This window comes from Muntiacus reevesi, chromosome 13 (genome assembly GCF_963930625.1).
Source record: "Muntiacus reevesi chromosome 13, mMunRee1.1, whole genome shotgun sequence".
Classification (NCBI taxonomy): Eukaryota; Metazoa; Chordata; class Mammalia; order Artiodactyla; family Cervidae; genus Muntiacus; species Muntiacus reevesi.
Genome location: NC_089261.1, coordinates 26,782,579 through 26,788,244, shown reverse-complemented (window position 1 = coordinate 26,788,244; position 5,666 = coordinate 26,782,579).

Below are 5,666 nucleotides of genomic sequence, written 5' to 3'. Positions count from 1 at the left end.
TAATATCATAAGATAAACTGGAAAGGTTGGTACCAAAAATATGAACAATGGTTATTTCAAAGTGGGGCTTTAAGGGTGGGAGAGGCTTCTTTATAGTTGGGACTTGTCTTTGGGCTATTTTTGTATTTTTTACAAATGTCAAGCACGAATGTGTGAAAATGAAAGTCGCCCAGTCGTGTCTGCCTCTTTGCGACCCCATGGACTGTAGTCCGCCAGACTCCTCTGTCCAAGGAATTCTCCAGACAAGGGTCCCATGCCCTTCACCAGGGGATCTTCCCAACCCAGGGATTGAACCCATGTCGCCCACATTGCAGGCAGATTCTTTACCGTCTGAGCCACCAGCGAAGCTCAAGCACAAATGTATCACCTTAGGAGTCAGAACGTCATCCCTCCATTCCCACGGTCAATATAAAAGAATGTCAACAGCTCAAAACCTCTTGTTTTTGAGTGCAAGGAAATTCTGGGATGAAGGGGGAAGAGAACCAGTAGGTGGCGCCAGAGGGTAGCTAGTGTCTCAAGCTGCAGCAAGCGCTGGTAGGGCCAGCCTGACCCCGGGATGTCTCGGGTCCTAGGAGAATTCAGGTGCCATCAAGTCTGTCTACAGTTTTGGTGTCTGTAGGGCTCAGTCCCCTTTGGCTGAAATGGCGGGGAGGGGGGGATTCCCAGCTAGACAAAGACAAATGATTACCGTCCAGTGCACCCAGGTGCACGTAAGGCTTGGGTAACCTCCCGTCCTTAAAAATCAGCTGGGATTGACTTGGACACATTGCTGTGTTCAAAATAGATAACCAACAAGGACCTACTCTATAACACAGGGAACTCTGTGTCAATATTCGGTAATAATCTAAGTCGGAAAAGAATTTGAGAAGAATAGATACACGTATATGTGTATAACTGAATCACTGTGTGTGTGCTCACGTGCGTGCTCTGTCATGTCCAACTCTTTGCAAATCCATGGACTGTAGCCTGCAAGGCTCCTCTGTCCACGGGATTTCCCAGGCAAGAATACTGGAGTGGGTTGCCATTTCCTCCTCCAGGCCTTTTTCCCACCCCAAGGATTGAACCTGCATCTCCTGTAGCTCCTATATTGGCAGGCGGACTCTTTACCACTGAGCCACTGGGGAATTACTTTGTTGTACACCTGAAAGTAACACGACATTGTTAGTCATTTATACTCCTATATAAAATAAAAATTAAAAAGAAAAATTCAGCATTCAGCCTCTCAAAAGGCCTTTTCAAACTTAACAGCTCATGATGTTGGTATTAGATGCAACTTGTTCACGAACAGGCATCACTAATGAACCAATGCTGGACTTTAAAAAAGCAAACTTGCTCATCTCTCTGTTTCAAAATTAGAAAATAAAAATAAAGAGAAATTGAGAACCACAAGAAACTCACAATTTTAAAAAAATGACTCATTTCAGGCATGTGAAAACATGAGAAAGGGACCTGCAAGACCCAAAGAAGTTGTTGTTGGAAAGAACCACACGGGAAAGGGGCGCTAAAAATTTTGTGCAGATTTATTGTGTTGCCCAAAAAGTTCGCTCGAGTTTTTCTATGATGTCCTATGGAAAAATTTGAATGAAATTTTTGGCCAACCCAATATTTACCAAGGGGAGAAAAGAAAAACCCGGGAAGATAAAATTGGATCTTATAGGTCTGGAGCCTGACCTGCAAGAGGAAATGTGAAGACTAGTAGCAGCTGTAATAACAACGACAGGACAGGTATCATCTACACTGTATACAACATGGAATAGTCAGTGCAGACACTAGGAACTGGGACACAGAGCCCAGAGATTGATGGGTTGGGCCCCTCAGAGGAAATAGAATAAACTTTCCCCCCATTAATGAAAGTAATCTATTTCAGCTAAAGTCTTACTGTTCATTGAATACCTTTGAAGTGATAAAGATGATGATATAGTGATTCTACTTACCAACTGTATTCACTGTGCCAAGAGCTTTCTGTACTTACTGCGTGTAACTCACTGACGCCCTCACGGGCGGAGTATCACAGATGTGGAAACTGCGACTTCAAGAGACAGACCACCTCCTACCCTGCTGGAGGGAATGTAAAATTGCTGCAACCACTATGGAGATCTGTATGGGCTTTCCAGGTGGCTTGGTGGTAAAGAATTCACCTGCTAATGCAGGAAGTGTGGGTTTGATCCCTGGGTCAGGAAGATCCCTTGGAGAAGGAAATGGCAACCCACTCCAATATTCTTGCCTGGAAAATCCCATGGAGAGAGAAGCCTGATGGGCTACAGTCTATGGGGTCGCAAAGAGTCAGACACAACTGAGCATCCAGCACTCACGCCTGGGAGTTTCTTAAAAAACTACAAATAGAGTCACTATATGATACAGCAATTCTATTTCTGGGCATATATCCAGAGAAAACTGTAATTCACAAAGATACATGTGCCTCAGTGTTCACAGAAGCACTGTTTACAATAGCCAAGATATGAAAGCAACCTAAATGTCCACCAACAGATGAATGGCTAATGAAGTGGTACATATGCACAATGGAATACTACTCAGCCATAAAAAAGAGTGAAATAAATGCCATCTGCAGCAACATGCACGGACCTGGAGGTTGTACTAAGTGAAGTAAACCAGGTAAAGAAAAGTGTTATATGATATCATTTATATATAGAACTTTAAAAATGACACAAATAAGCTTACTTATAAAACAGAAATAGATTCACAGACTTCAGAAACAAATTTGCAATTGTTTGGTAAATTTATGATTACCAAAGGGGAAGGTGAAGGGGGAGAGATAAATTAGGAGTTTGGGGTTAACATATGCACACTACTATGCAAAGAGTCGGACACGACTGAGCGACTGAACTGAACTGAACTGATACATAAAACAGATAATCCACAAGAACCTGCTACATAGCACTGGAAACTCTGCTTAATAGTCTGTAATAACCTATAGAGAACAAGAATCTGAAAGAGAATGGATATATGTTATGTATAATTGAGTCACTTTGCCATATACTTGAAACTAACACAACATTGTAAAACAACTATACTTCAATATAAAACAAAAATTAAACTAAAAAAGGAGGTGAAACGACTTTTTCAAGATTATCCAAAACTGAACGTTATCACGCACTTCACATGAGCCGTGTAGAATCAGTCAGGATGGTTTCGTTTATGCTGCTGTAACAAGTGAATTGCAAAAGTCTCAATGACTTAAAATTACAAGTTTGATCCTGAATCATGCTTTAGTCTATTACAAGTCACTAGAGGGCTCTGCTCATTTCAGTTCTGAGGGACCTCTGTGAAGGGAGATCTATTCCAACACATGCTTCCATAATTGTGGAGATAGGAACAGAGACAATGGTAAATGATTTTGATGCTTAAAGTGTTTTACCTGGAGGTGACATATACATCAAACTGCTCCCAGTCCACCGGCCAAAGCAAGACATGTGGCCTCGTTTGGGTCAGTAGAGGGGATATCCATATATATTCCTTTCAGGGAAGGGAACCAGTCATTGTGAAGAATATGCTTTATTTCATTTAATTCTTACAGCACTATGTGTTAGGTAGTATTATTTCCGCTATTTTAAATTGAGGTGTAGTTGTTTTACAATATTGTGTTAGTTTCAAGTATACAGTATACTATTTCTGTTTCATGGAAGAAGAAACACTGTTCATCATACTTTAGGACACGGAGGCTCTTTTTTTTTTTTTTTTGCATTGGATGTGGATTCAATTCCTGGGTCATGAAGATACCCTGGAAAAGGAAATGGTAACCCACTCTAGAATTGGAAAATTCCAGGGACAGAAGAACTTGGCGGGCAACTGTCTATGGGGTCGCAAAGTGTTGGACACAACTGGGTGACTGAGTCCGCACTCAGACATGGCGTTTTGCACGGCCGCGTTGGTCTCCCCTGGACGGCAAAGTGAATCAGCCATTTGCATACATGTATCCCCTCTGTTTTGGATTTGCTCCCCGTTGAGGTCACCTCAGAGCACTGGGTAGGGTTCCCGGAGCTACACAGTAGGTCCTCATTAGTTACCTATTTTAGCAGAGTATCAGTAATGTGTAAATGTCAATCCCAGCCTCCCAGTTCCTCCCACTCTCTTCCCCCTCAGGGTCCATACATTTATTCTCTGCATCGACACAGAGTTTATTGGTGGATTCTAACAAATGAGAGACTCCAGAACCCCAACTCTGAAAACTCAGTCATGTGTCTCACCCAGTGTCTCACTCATGAATATGTTCCTGGAAGTACATTTGTTGGTTTTTAATATCAAACTTCTTTATATATACATATGCATATACTGGGCTTCCCTGGTGGTGCAGTGGTAAAGAATCCTGCCAGTATAGGAGACACAGGAGACTTGGGCTTGATCCCTAGGTCGGAAGGATTCCCTGGAGGAGGGCCTGGCAACTCACTGCATTCTTCTTGCTGGGAAATCCCATGGAGAGGAGCCTGGTGGGCTACAGTCCGTGGGGTTGCAAAGAGTCGGACACGACTTAGCAACTAAAGAACAGCAACAATGCATATATTAATATATAATGTATAATGTAACACACATATCTGATCTAAATAAATCACTTCTCAGATATGTATTTAAAGAGAAATACACATTTTTGACCCCACAATTCAAGATGACATTTTAAACAAATTGCTAAATGGATGAAGTTTCAACTTTCTCTCAAAATACAAGTGGTAGAGCCTCAAAGTCACGATATTTGGAAAGGCTTCCTTTTGCCCACCGAAGAGCCATGAATGTCAATATCCTGGGGGTACGGCATCCAGAACAATTGTTTGTGACAATTGTATGAATTGTCTCATAGTCAGCAAGTGATGCTGTAAGATTTTTACCTGCTCCCAGGACAGGTTGTTATGTATATACAGGGATTTTACTTTTTTTTTAAAGCTACACTTACAAAATTGGTTGGAGCATTTGGGTGGATGGGTAACGTGTAATAACTTCTCCAGTTTGAAATAGTAGAAAATAGGATTCGGAAAAGCAATTTCCCACTGAGCTTCTGATTTTTTTCAGTCTTGTTGAGACTTTAAGTGAAAAATGCTTGTACAATGGAATGGAGTATATGTTACAGTTGAAAAATAAAATAAATCCTTGAGTCCTTGACATCAAATAAAGGAAATAAAATATACACATTTGTGTGTTTTGAAGGTTGTCTGTCTGGTTTTACAAAGCAAGGACTAACCAGGACTCTGTGTGGGACTTGAGGCCCCGCAGGCCCCCTGAGAAGCAACCAAGGCAAGTTGGGGCATTCACTGACTCGGTTGTGATAAACCAGCTCACAGCACATTATTATGCTAACATTTGTAGACAAATGTTGTTGATAAACTTGGATATTCAAGTCTATGAAAGTATAATGGGATACCCTCTGATGTGAAGCATAAAATCTCTTGAGTTACTGTATAATGATTTTCTTTCTTTCCAAAGGCAGATAGAATTAATAGGCTGCACAATTGACTGTTGTTCTTGAGCACAGATCATAGACTTCTCTATTCCCCTCCACTACATGGGTAGCCTGTCTTCAGTAGGTTGGAGCTAGCAGTCAGCGACCACTGCATAACAAACACTCCCAGGTCTCCAAGTCATAGAAGATTGCATGTGGCTTCTCATATTGGGGCATGCAGGTCAAGTGAAGCCCAGCAGAGTGGACTGGGCATGCGTGG